The sequence below is a fragment of the Amblyraja radiata genome, chromosome 8 (genome assembly GCF_010909765.2).
Source record: "Amblyraja radiata isolate CabotCenter1 chromosome 8, sAmbRad1.1.pri, whole genome shotgun sequence".
In the NCBI taxonomy this organism is placed as follows: domain Eukaryota; kingdom Metazoa; phylum Chordata; class Chondrichthyes; order Rajiformes; family Rajidae; genus Amblyraja; species Amblyraja radiata.
The window spans coordinates 61,567,410-61,581,930 of NC_045963.1; positions in this window are offsets into that span (position 1 = coordinate 61,567,410).

Sequence of the window (14,521 nt, forward strand, 5' to 3'; positions counted from 1 at the left end):
CCACATCAATACTGAACCCCCAATACCGTGTGCTTTAAGTTTGTATACTAATCTCTTATGTGGGACCTTGTTGAAAGTCTTCTGAAAGTCCAGGTCTGCGTCTGCGTGCCTCATGTCAATGGAAAGGTAGTTACTGGAGAGAATTCTTCAGCATAGGATTTATTCTGATTTGGAACAAAACGGGATAATTACGGGCAGTCAGCATGGGTTTGTCCGCAGCAGATCACGTCTTATAAATGATTGATTTTTTTGATGAGGTGATGAAGGTGATCTACAAGTGTAGGACAAAAGAAGTTACATGGAGAATAAAAATGGGATTAATACCAAAGTGTGGTTGCTGGTTGCCGCGGACTCAGTGGGCCAAAGGGCCTTTTCCTGTGCTATATCTGTGCCACTTAAAAAAGGCATTTAAAAATGAATCCAACTTTAGATAGCAAGTTTAACTTTTGTGATGAGTTTTAAAGCCATCCCAGACATATATTCTTATCTCCAGTTTCCCCCTCCACTTTCAGTCTAGAGAAGGATTCCAACCCAAATAATCAGCCATCCTTTTTCTCCAGAGATTCCGCTTGACCCGTTGGGTTACTCCACCACTTGTCTAACTTTCTGATAAACCTCCCCTGCACTCTATCCCAAACGTCCAGATCTTTCCTGTAATGTAGTAAAGGCACCCTAACCAAAGTCCTACAGAGCTGCATAATGTCTTCATGTTGCTTGTGTGCAATGCCCCTAAAAATTAAGGCAAGCATGCCATATGCCTTCTTTACCACTCTGCCTACTTGTGTTACAACATTCAGTGAGCTATGAACTTGGACTAGAGATTCCTCTGCACATCAATACTGTTATGGGTCTTGCAATATACTGTACACTCTCTCCTTATATTCAACCTCCCAAAGTGCAATAGCACGTGATATATCTGTACATTCTGCACCTGTATCTTGTATCATTCTATACCCACTGCATCACTTGACAGCCTTCCTCACTGTCTGCAACTTCTCCAATTGTGGTGCAGTCAGCAAACTTGCTCACCAACCCATCTACATTAATGTCTAGGTCACATCTATATCACAAACAGCACAGGTTCCATCACAGATCCATGCAGATATCTAATGGTCACAGACCTCCAGCCTGAATATTTACCTTCCACAACAACCCCCTGTCTTCTAGAAATAAGCCAGTTTTATATCCATACGACTAAGTAATTGTGAATTCTGTACACCATCTTCTGGACCAGGTGTTCAAAGTTTTTTGTCCTGTTTACCCCTGGCAACTTTAATACCACATAACAATGTTATTTCACTTATTTATGAACTAATGATGAACAGATACCAGAATACCAGAACCAAACAGTCAGTCAATGAGAAAAAATATGTACAAATCCAGAATCAACAAATGTACCCCCCTGGGTAGGCAAAAATTACCCCTTGGTTGGGAACCCTTGTTCTGGAAAGACACAAAATGCTGGAGTAACTCAGGACAGGCAGCATTCTCTCCAGAAATGCTGCCTGTCCTGCTGAATTACTCCAGCATTTTGTATCTACCTTCATCAACCAGCATCTGCAGTTCTTTCCAACACACCATCTCCTGGATCTGCGTACATACCATGAGGGACTTTATCCAAAGCCTTATCTAAATCCATGTATACAACATCCACCACCCTACCTTCAGGAATCTTATTTGTCACCTCCTCAAAAAAACTCAATTTAGTGAGACACAGGGCCAGATTTACGTATAAGCTTCACAAGCTTAAGCTTAGGGCCTCGAAATCGAGTGGGGCCTCGGCAGGGCCGGATTTACATATAGGCTTCATAGGCTGAAACCTAGGGCTTCAAAATCTAGGGGGCCTTCGGCCAAGTTGTTTTTTTCCTCCCAGAGTAAAAAAAATCCAGAGAAAAATAAAATTGGAGCGCTTTCAGCGTTTCCACTTTGACGGAAATTACCCAAAATTCTGGTTCCGGCCTGCTATTTAAAATTGGGGGGAAAAATGGCGACCATCCGTGCCTGCGCAGTTGGGGGAAGCCAGTGACGCAGTAGCAACGCAAAATGACGCTGTCTCTCCGCACATGCGCAGTGGGCCTGGGCGGGTTCAGATCTCCATTTGCACTCCACACAATCACCTCGATGCCTCGTGTCTACCAAAGATCCCAAGTGTCTACTCCAGCTAAGTAGTGGAATATTGCGTTGCGGGAGTGCCCATTTCTCCGGGCCGGGGGGGGGGCTGTGGTGTTTGCGGCGCGGAGTCGGAGCCTCGCTGCATGGGAGGGGGGATGTGAGAGGGGGATAGGGGGGGTTGAGACAGAGGGGGGAGAGAGGGGGAGGGGAGGGGGGAGAGAGAGAGAGAGAGAGGGGGGGAGAAAGAGAGAGAGAGAGGGGGAGAGAGAAAGAGAGAGAGAGAGGGAGGAAAGAGAGAGAGAGAGGGGAAAGAGAGAGAGAGAGAGGAAAGAGAGAGAGAGAGGGGAAAGAGAGAGAGAGAGAGGAAAGAGAGAGAGAGAGAGGAAAGAGAGAGAGAGTGGGGAAAGAGAGAGAGGGGAAGAGAGAGAGAGAGAGAGAGAGAGAGAGAGAGAGAGAGGGTAAGAGAGAGAGAGAGATGGGGGAAGAGAGAGAGAGGGGGAAAGAGAGAGAAAGAGGGAGAGAGAGGGGAGAAGGAGAGAGAGGGGAAGAGAGAGAGAGGGGAAGAGAAGGAGAGAGGGGGAAGAGAGAGAGGGAGAGAGAGAGAGGGGAAGAGAGAGAGAGGAGGAAGAGAGAGAGAGAGGAGGAAGAGAGAGAGAGGGAGAGGGGGAAGAGAGAGAGAGGGTGAAGAGAGAGAGAGGGTGAAGAGAGAGAGGGAAGATAGAGGGGGAAGAGAGAGAGAGGGAGATAGAGAGAGTGGGAAGCGAGACAGGGGGAAGAGAGAGAGAGCGGCAGAGAGAGAGAGGGGGAAGGGAGAGAGAGAGGGGGAGAGAGAGAGAGGGGAAGAGAGAGAGAGGGGAAGAGAGAGAGAGGGGAAGAGAGAGAGAGGGGAAGAGAGAGAGAGGGGAAGAGAGAGAGAGGGGAAGAGAGAGAGAGGGGAAGAGAGAGAGAGGGGAAGATAGAGAAAGAGAGAGAGAGAGAGAGAGGGGAAGAGAGAGAGAGAGGGGAAGAGATAGACAGAGAAAGAGAGGGGGAGAATAAAAGAGAGAGGGAGAGAGAGAAAGAGAGAGAGAGAGAGGGGAAGTGAGGGAGAGAGAGAGGGGAAGAGAGGGAGAGAGAGAGGAGAGAGAGGGAGAGAGAGAGGGGAAGAGAGGGAGAGAGAGGGGGAGAGAGAGGGGGAGTGAGAGAGAGAGGGAGAGAGAGGGGGATAGAGAGAGGGAGAGAGAGGGGAAGAGAGAGAGAGAGAGAGAGGGGAAGAGAGAGAGGGGAAGAGAGAGAGAGAGAGAGAGGGGAAGAGTGAGAGAGAGAGAGGGGGAGAGAGAGAGAGAGAGAGAGGGGGAGAGAGAGAGGGGAAGAGAGAGAGGGGAAGAGAGAGAGGGGAAGAGAGAGAGGGGAAGAGAGAGAGGGGAAGAGAGAGAGGGGAAGAGAGAGAGGGGAAGAGAGAGAGGGGAAGGGGGAGGGGGGGGAGAGAGAGAGATGGGGAGGGAGAGAGAGGTGCAGGGAGAGGGAGGGGGAAGGAGAAGGAAATGGGGGTTATCTTTAGTGAGATTACAAAATTAAGGTAGGTTTTTAGAGCAATTGTATTTTCTCCTCCATATGAATAATATCTAACAATTGGAACTGCTTTCTTTTCCTTGATAACAATACTGAAAAATATGTATTCCATAGTTTGCGACTTTCATTTTGCATCATATTTTTAATGTGCACACACTAACACAGTCGAACAGTAACAGGCAATCAAATCAACACACAAACCATGTTTTCTAAAAAAAGGTTTTATTTACTGCAAAAACTTACAGTATTTTATTTGCAGTGTCTGCATGCTCCTTTATAACATTTTACAGTACAACTTGATTATTAAAACACGGACAGCTTCAATTCGTTATTTAAAAAAATGTATACAACAATGACTCCAATCGTCCCATTCCAACCACTCATTACTCTTGACTCAACCAAAATTATTTCTGAAATATTGGTCATAGATTTGGTGCAAAAATGCTCCAAAATAAGGTTCAGAGTGCACCAGAGAGCATCTAAAACCCCAGATCTTCCAGGGCCCTTAAGCGGCCCTGGACCCCAGCCGCAAGGGTCTTTGAGCTTCGCGCTTGTGGTATGCAATGCCACCCCCCTTTTTGAAAAGCTTCATATGGGCCTAGTGTAAAATATAATTGATTAGCTATTTTCTTCCAAATGTGTATGAATCCTAGCTCAAATTATTATCTCCAATAGTTTTCCCACCACTGAATAGTTGATGGGAAAACTATTGGAGATAGTTAGTTGGCATTGTTCCCAGGAACAACATTAGCCACTTTCATTTCACTGCACATCTCGTATGTGTATGTGACAAATAAACTTGACTTGACTTGACTTGAGCCACTCTCTAATCCTCTGGGACCTCACCCGAGGCTAAAGAAACAAAAATCCTCATCAAGGCTCCCCCCGCAATCTCCTCTCCTGCCTTCCTCAATAAACTGGGATAGTTGCATTCGGCCTTGGGGACTTATCCATCTATATTTTCTTTGAGCTTCAGTACCACCTCCTTCTCGATCTCACTGCCTTAGCATATTTGTATCCTGATCTCACTGATCTCACTCTTCTCAAGTTGTTCTCCTTGGTGAATACAGATACAGATTACACGTTTTGTATCTCACCTATATCATCTGACTCCAAGCATGGATTCCTTTATCTTTGAGCTGTCCTGCCTTCCCCTGGTCACCCCCCTCTCTAATAATCTGGCCTTGGAGACAGAGAATTCCAGAGATTCATTATCTTCCGAGAAAACACACATCAGTTTAGTCTGAAGAAGGGTCTCGAACTGAAACGTCACCTATTCCTTCTCCAGACATACTGCCTGTCCCGCCGAGTTACTTCAGCTTTTTGTGTCTATCCTCAGTTTTAAATGATGGCTCCTTATTTTGTAACTACATCTCTTTGTTCACTTTTGGAAACATCTCAACATCTATCCTGTCAAGCCCCCTTAGGATCATACATGGTTGAATAAGGTCAACCTTCATTCTTCTAAACTCCTGGAAGGGTGAGCTGTCTGAGGGGGGGTGGGGTTAGGGAAAGAGAGACTGTAACTGCATCTATAACCCTGCATCTTGAAATTAATGCCAGCTTGTCTCTTGGACTACCTGGCTGTTGGCACTCATTGATATATACAAAGACAACCAGATTGCCTTCCAATCTTTAACCATTTAAATATAGTCATTATCTGATGCATTGACCTCCTAAGATTCAAGCTTTGCTAAGATAATGGACAAAGGCATTTGATTAAAATCATTAGTATAGTCTTTAGTAACATTGCAAAGTGCACTTTTAAATCCTGTATAATTAGCCATCCCATAATCAGAGTAATAAAATGACTTTAATTGCGGTGTGCCCAATTACACTATCATGTGGTGGAAAGGTGATCCTTCATGTTCCATCCTCTAACCAAGTTTGAAATCTGTTAATATTGAACGGGTCCTGATAGCATCCTTGAAAGAGGCCTATATTTACCATTGGTGCCTATTCTAAAGTTACAATTGTTAACTAATTTATCTGGCTGGAGCCAAGACCCAGAGCTGAAGTGGAGTTCTATCCAGAGAGAGTCAAAAAAGAAGCGTGCTCATTTCAGATCAAGAGAATAAATGTCTCCCAATTTCCCAGTCTCATTACTGGATGGAACAACACCACAGCATGGCTGCAGTGACTGCAATTTTAATAAGTGGAAATAAGACAATTTGAAGATAATATGAAAGGTGCGGTAGAGACAGGCAACTCAGGTTTTCAAGAGTCCTGCCCTTAAAGCGCTTGCTCGAGACCACCCTTGTAATGCACCAAAATGGCCACACAATTTTCCTAGAACCATAAATTATAGCAGATTGCACCAAATTAACATTCTTGGGATGTTTTTGCTCTAAATATAATCTCCTTGCAGTATCATCATTCCCTCATCAGAACCACAAAATCTCTTCCATATGAAATTATAGAACATACAACAGTACAGCAGAACAGCAAACCATTCAGCCCACGTTGTCTGTGCTAATCAAAATGCCAAAATAAACAAATCTTATTTGCCTGGACATGATCCATAGGCCTCCATTCCCTACATAGTCTTGTGCCTATCTAAAATCCTCTTAAATGTCTATTGTATCTATTTCCATAACCATTCCTGGCAACACATTCCAGGCACTTTCTGCAAAAACAAAAACTTGCCACATACAGGTACATCTCCTTTAAACGTTCATCTTCTCACCTTAAAGCTGTGACTTTTGGATAATGATCCTGACCGGCTACCGTATTTCTGCCTCTTATGATTTTATAAACTTCTATCAGGTCTCACCTCAACTCCCGACGCTCTGGCGAAAAACATCATAGTTTGTCCAACTTCTTAATTGATAATAACTTCCAATTTCAACAGTATCCTGGCATCCTAATTCTAATGAAGCCTTACAACTTTCATGAACTTTTGTCCAAAGGGAACACTTCTTTGCTAAGATCCCCTTCCATGGAATCAGTGTCACAGAGTTACACAATATTCATGCCAAACGTTTTGGCCAGCTGCATGAATCCCACTTGCCCACATTCAGACAGATAAATCAGCAAGGCATGGAATGATACAGATTTATCTGTCTGAATATCTCTTATACGTAATGATTGCATCTGATTCCACCACATTGTCTGTCAGGAAGTTCTAGATATCAACAACTCTGTAAAAAAACATTACCTCTCATCCCCGTTATAAACTCTTTTCACTCATTTTAAACCTATGCCCCCTTGTTTTTGATTACCCTTGCATGGGGAAAATATTCTGACCACCTACCGTATCTATGCCTCTCATAATCTCATATACTTTTCAGGTCATCACTCAGCCTTAGTTGTATGTTGCTTCTCAGTGTCCATGAAGCAATTATCCCTTCGTCACCATCAGAGGGATCACAAATAAACATTAATTGCACTCACCTCTGAAGTGTGTTAGATTGGAAGCAACAGTTCTACCATGTGGGACAATTAGTCACTAATACAATATTCTGACCTCCACTGCTGTCCATGTGGAGTTTGCACATCTCCCTGTGATCGCATGTGTTCCTTCCAGTTTCCTCCCACTTCCCAAAAATGAACTAGTAGGTTGAGTAGAACAAGGAACTGCAGATGCCTGTTTACACAAAAGGAAACAAAGTGCTGGAATAACTCAGTGGGTTTGGTAGCATCTCTGGAGAACATGGTTATGTGATTTTTCAGGTTGGGACCATTCTTGTTCTGAAGAAGCATCTTGATCCGCAACATCACCTATCCATGATCTCCAGATATGCTGCTTGACACGCTGAGTTACTTTAGTACTTTGTGTTCTTTTATGGACTAATGCTAATTTGCAACTGCAAAATACTCCTCAAACTGCTGGGTGGTAGGAGAAGCAAAGGAAATTTAATGGGCCTGTGAGAGAATAATCTGCAGAAGTTTAGGGAAGTAAGGCTAGGAAATGAGAATTTACCTACCCCCTCGACTCCATTCAAGGACCCAAGCAGTCATTCCAGGTGCGACAGAGGTTCACCTGCACCTCCTCCAACCTCATCTATTGCATCCGCTGCTCTAGATGTCAGCTGATCTACATCGGTGAGACCAAGCGTAGGCTTGGCGATCGTTTCGCCGAACACCTCTGCTCGAACACCGCATTAACCAACCTGATCTCTCTGTGGCTCAGCACTTCAACTCCCCCTCCCACTCTGAATCAGATCTTTCTGTCCTGGGCCTCCTCCATGGCCAGAGTGAGCACCACCGGAAATTGGAGGAGCAGCATCTCATATTCTGCTTGGGCAGTTTGCACCCTAGCGGCATGAACATTGACTTCTCCAATTTCTGGTAGTCCTTGCTGTCTCCTCCCCTTCTCAGCACTCCCTCAGTCCTCGGACTCCTCCTCTTCCTTTCTCCTTTCTTTTCCTCCCCCCACATCAGTCTGAAGAAAGGTGTTGGCCCGAAACGTTGCCCATTTCCTTTGCTGCACCCGCTGAGTTTCTCCAGCATTTTTGTTTACCAATGGGAATGACCCATGGGAATGAAGACTACTGGGAGCTGGCATAGATAAGATTAATTGAATACCTTCTGTGATGCACTAAAGAAGCAAGTCAATAAACACAACAATGCTCTCAATTTATTTATACTAAAAAAATATGTTTGGTCAACTAACCTTTACACCACACCAGCAAATCCTGAGTGGTCTTAACAGGGTGGGTGTGGAGAGGATATTTCCAGGTCAAGGAATCACCTTTTAACAACTAGGGGTTAACAATTTTAAGTTAAGATGAGGCTAAATGTAATTTCTTATGGTAATCTCTTATGGTTTTGAAAATATCTTCATCAAAGTGCAGTGAAAACATTGTATGAATATTTTAAAGCAGAGATAGGATTTGTGGCAAGCAATAGGTAAGATGTTACTGCGGATGGATGGGATGTGGAGTTGAGGTTACAAACTGTTACCTTATTGAATGGCAGAGCAGGTAAGTTTCCTGGTGTGTTGCAGGGCCGACCTGGCCAAGTGTAGCTGTGGTGTCCAGTAGTAGTAGTAGCAGTAGTAGGCCCCTCTCAGTCACGACTGACCATGGGTGATGCATCCTGGTTGGATGCAAGCCTGGGCGATGTCATATGGACTGTTGCCCATGCAGCACGTCCCCCCTCTCCACATCGCTGATTGATCCATAGGAACAGCAGGGCTGTTGCAGTTTGACACCAGCTCCGTCGCAGGAGCTGCCAGAGCGAGGTTGTAGACAACGACGGACTGCCTTAAGGGCTCCAACTCCGGATTTTCTTGAGGTTTACTCCTGGAGCCTTTTCCATGACTGGATATGGCCACAAGGCAGTGGAGGTTTTAAATCAGAGTTTTCCTCCTCCGAGATGGACTGCATTCCCAGGCTGCCGAGCCCATCTGCCCGAGACTCGTGGGAGCGGGAGCGCCTACCTTCCCGTGCAGGTCTATAGCACCTGCCCACTGTCCACCGCTGAAGGCTGTGTGCAGTCTACATGCTCGGACTCTTGGAGTGGTGTCCAGTTAGCTGAGACCCAAGCAGCTGCAGGCCCACCAGCGGCCCACTCTCCCATCGAGGCAATGCACTCCCTCCCGCAGCCGGTCTGCCTACCGACCCTCCAGGTGTGTCCCTGGGTCCTCGATCCACGGCAGGTGAGCCGTGCCTTTTTAGTTGGAATCCGATCTATGACGCGGCTCCTCCATCCGTAGCGGGCTAGGCCCCGGTGTGCGGCGGGCGGGCTGGGTCTTCTGGGTGACTTGTGCTCTGTACTGCGACACTAGACGTTCCGAGCGGGTCCTCGATCTACGGGCTGCGATGCCTACTGGGACACTTCCACTGTATGGGCCCAGTCCTGGTCACTGCCGCACCGACGGCTGGGCCCGGTCCAGCATGGCTGCGCAGCACTCGCTGGGAGCTTCTTTCGACGCTGATGCAGCGTTCGCTGAGAGCTCCCAATGTGCCCACAGCAGCCAACATATCCCATCTGCACTATTCCCACTGACCTGTGTTTGGCCCATATCCCCGGGTTTGGCCCTATTCATGTGCCTGTCTGACTTTCTTAAAAGTTGCGATCATACCTGCCTCAACAACCTCAACAACCTACACTTATCACCCTTTGTGTGAAAAAATTACCCTTCAGACTCCAATTAAATCTTTTCCCCCTCACCTTAAATCGATGTCCTCTGGTTCTCGATTCTCTACTCTGGGCAAGACACTGTGCGTCTACCAAATTTATTCCTCTCATGGATTTTGTGCACCTCTTAGCCTGCTCAACCTCTTCCTAGAGCTCAGCCCTTTGAGTCCTGGACACATCCTCATGAATCTTCTCTGCACACCTTTCCAGGTTGACAACACCTTTCTCAAAACATGGTGCCCAAAACTGTACACAATACTCTAAGTGTAACCTCACTGACTGGAACTTGGCCTCCCAACCAATGTACCAAAAGCCTTTTTGACCACACCATCAACCTGTGATGTCACTTTTAATGAACTATGTACCTATACTCCTCGATCCTTCGGCCCTACAACACTCCCCAGAGGTTGGTTCTGCCCATGTTAGTGCTCCCATATGTTTGTACATTCATCAGAGAGAGACCATTTTCAAGAGGAGAGGACTCTCATCTGGCGATGCATCCCATACTACTTGCAATTGCTGCAGATTGCTCTCTGTGAGATGTACTTCTGTAACTTGGCATTGGTTCTTCAACCAGACTCAAACAAAATAGGACACGGCAGCAGATTGGTGACAATGCTGCCACATTCAGTTACACACCATCCTCACTTTGAAATTTAACATCCCCTCCAATTGTAATTCAGGCCAGCATCAAGAACTCCATCCCTCCTTTCCCAAACTAATGCTTGGGGTTCCAGAAGCACTCATACACCACCAACGAAGCACTTTTAACATAGTTAGCACTAAAAAGTGGTTGACAGCAGCATTATTTACATCGGTGAGACCAAGCGTAGGTTGGGCGACCGTTTCGCCGAACACCTCCGCTCAGTCCGCCTTAACCTACCTGACCTCCCGGTGGCTCAGCACTTCAACTCCCCCTCCCATTCCCAATCCGACCTCTCTGTCCTGGGTCTCCTCCATTGCCAGAGTGAGCAACAGCGGAAATTGGAGGAACAGCACCTCATATTCCGTCTGGGGTCCTTGCGCCCTTATGGCATCAACATTGAATTCCCCCAATTTGGCTAGCCTGTGCTGTCCCCTCCCCCTCCTTCACCCTCTAGCTGTCTCCTCCCACCCTCCCATCCGCCCGCCCTCGGGCTCCTCCTCCTCCCTTTTTCCTTCTTTCTTTCCCCACCCCCCATCAGTCTGAAGAAGGGTTTCGGCCCGAAACGTCGCCTATTTCCTTCGCTCCATAGATGCTGCTGCACCCGCTGAGTTCCTCCAGCAATTTTGTGTACCTAGGAGCATTATCTAACTGATTCTGAAGGAGTGGTTTGACTAAATGAATTAAAATGTGATTACTGTATACTGAGAGATGTTAAAGAGTGCTTTAAACGAGGAGGGAGAATTAGAGAGGCTCAGGAAAAGAATTCCAGAACTCATCACCCAGGCAGTTTATGATATGACCAACAGTGACGGTGCAAGCAAAACCAAGAAAGATCAAGGGATTCAAATTTGAGAACTATGGGGGATTAGGAAAGATTAGAGAGATGAAGAGGAGAAAACCAAAGAAAACTGTGAAAACAAAGGTGAATATTCTAGAATTAAAGCAAGAGGTGAATGCACTGAAAGGAACGTGTGTGCAATAGCATTGGCAGCACTGTTAGGCATGAACTTTAATTTGTGGAAATCTGAGAAAGGGTCGTGTTGTATTGGAATCATCACATGTATAGCTAATACAGCATGGAAATAACTGGGCCATTTTCCCAGGGTAATGCTAAACAGGTAATTAATGCCAACCTTAAAGAAGATACATCTGAAAAAAAAACTTCAAATGACTGGGTATTTTGGAAAAATGTTACTGCCTTGTTAGCGTAAAATTATATCGCACATAAATAGTCCCTTTGGCTCAATTTGTCCATGGCGACCATCTAAGATAACCTTGTTCGTCTGTGTTTGATCTATATCCCTCAAACTTTTCTCTCCATGTACATATCCAAAGGTCTTTTAAATGTACCCATCTCAAGCATTTCATCTGGCAGATCGTTTCATATACATACTGCTCTCTGTGTGAAAAAGGTATTCCTATTAAATCTTTCCCTTCCACATTAAACATGCCCTTTATTCTCAATTCTGTAAACGTGGGAAAAAGACTGTTCCATCACTGTCTCTATGCCCATTTTGATTTTATACATTTCTTTAGGATGCATTTTGTGAAATTTTATGTCAAAATTATTCATAATTCATACTTCATGATATTAATATGCACTATTGATATGATGATGACTGGAAGCTTATTTCATAGGCATAGAGCTGCTATAATAGGCTATCACCAGGCAGTGATGGTCATAATTATTTCTTACACCTCCAACTCAAACTTCAACTCAACATTGAATGACTGCACCAAGCTACGGAACTGTATGGCAAAACTAAACTTCAAAGAAATAATGGCTTCATCCTGTACAAATCAAAAAAGAATTAGGATTTGTCACACTACATAATTGGAGAGGCCACTTATTCTGCTTTTTCTCCTCAGGTACAACACTGCTCCAATTATCCAATTTTCAAATGTTAAAAGAATGGACAGAGGCATGTGATGGAATTTGAATGGCCATTATCTGGACACCTGTAATTGGAATATTATTGTAACTGACTGTGAGAGAAAGTGAGTCAAGTGTTTCTGACATCAGTAGAGCTAATGAGTCTGAACTAATGAAGCTTTGATGAAGATAATAAAGAGATACATTTGCAAGAAACCTTCCTTATAAAAAGACTTGATGATGTGTCTGACAAGAACAGAAAATAGAAATTAGTAAGATCAGTCTTGAAAATTGTAAATTAGCTAATTCATGGTGACATTACAGGAAACAGGTAATTTCTCATCTGACAGTTCACTCTCATGAGCTGTTGGCCCTGAAATAGCAACAATACAAATTACCTGGAATGAACCTAATTATGTCAAGGTTTCCACTAAGCAGTATCAAAAAGTGAGATGTTTCAACATAGAGATTCTTTGATGATAACACTTAATCACAAAATAATGGACAGAATGATGGTTCTCTTCTGATGACTGTAGCTTCCCATGGTATTAAGGTCAAGCTCTCAATCATCTCTGGGTCAGAAGACTGCAAGGTCAACACATGGAGTCATAGAATCATAGTCATATGGCATGAAAATAGGCCATTCAGCCCTATCCATCCATGCCGATCAAGTTGCCCGAGTGAGCTTGTTCCACTTGCCGGCATCTGGCCCATATCCATCCAAACCTTTCTTATTCATGTGCCTGTCCAAGTGTCTTTTAAATATAATAATTGTACATGTCTCTAACACTTCCACTGGCACCTCATTTCATGTATTGTGACTAAACGGATCAGGGGGTATGGAGAGAAGGCAGGTACAGGATACCGAGTTGGATGATCAGCCATGATCATATTGAATGGCGGTGCAGGCTCGAAGGGCCGAATGCCTACTCCTGCACCTATTTTCTATGTTTCTATGTATGCACCACCAATTGTGTAAAAAGAGAGGGGGTACCTTCCATATCTCTGGACATTAGAGCACAACATTTAATGGGACTGTCTCATTCTGACTGGATATCGTACAATCAAAGATACTCTAATTCAGAAGAAATGTTAAAGAATATGAAGAGAATAAAATGGGATGAACAAAGAATTAGTGTGGATAGGTGCTTGTCACTGCATGGTGCACAGCAAAAGGTTTATTTTGCATGCTATCTAATCAAAATCAGATAATACTATTCATAAATAAAATCAAGCCAAACTCAAGTACAATAAGTAGAATGCAGAGAAAGATACAGAGTGCCTAATATAGTTCTCAGAATTATAGCACAATAGGTCCAGAGACAAAGTCGAATGTCTACAATGAGGTGGAGGAGAATTGCCCTGTTTCCTAATTTTTAGAAGGACCATTCAGAAGCTTGATAACAAAGAGGAAGAAACTGTCTGGTGTTGTGTTCTTTCAAGCTTGTATATCTTGAGAATAAGTGTTTATCTTTGAACAATGATCATTCAAGGTTAAGGCTATTAATAGGCCAATCAGTGACTGGCTGGTCAGACACGAATGGCCTGAGGGTTAGTGCGTGGGAGTGCAGCAAGCAAACCAAACAGCAATGTCACAATGCTTCTACATTGAAAAGTCATTATCTTGCACTCGTGCCGGAAAAGATGGACACAGTCCTGACCCCAACGCACTTCGAAGTATAGAAGTGAGATCGACCGATTGACCAAATGGTGCCAGCACAGCAACTTGGCTCTCAATATCAGTAAAACTAATTGTGGACATTGGAAGAGGAAGGATGTGGGCCCACAATCCTGTTTATATCAAACAGATATAAACTGTTGTTTGAGAGAGACAAAAACTTAAAATTCCTAGGCGTTTTTGCCTGTTCCCAGCACACTGATGCAATTATAAATAAAGCACATCAATGCCTCCACATCCAGAGAAGATTAAGGAGATTCGGTATGTCAAAGAGGATCCTTTTGAACTTCTATAGGTGCATAGTAGATGTGTGGCTTGGCAACTTGAATGTCCCAGAACAGAAAAGAGAGCAAAAAGGTGTGAACACTGCCCAGTTCATCACCAGCTCTAACCTCCCCACCATCGAAGGGATTTATCAGAGTCGCTGACTGGCAGCCAGCATCACCAGAAACCCAAACCATCCTGGCCACACACTCATTTCACCACTGCCATCGGGAAGAAGGTACAGGAGCCTGCAAACTGTGACGTCCAGGTTCAGCACCTTCCCTGCAGCCATCAGGCTATTAAACACTATCAT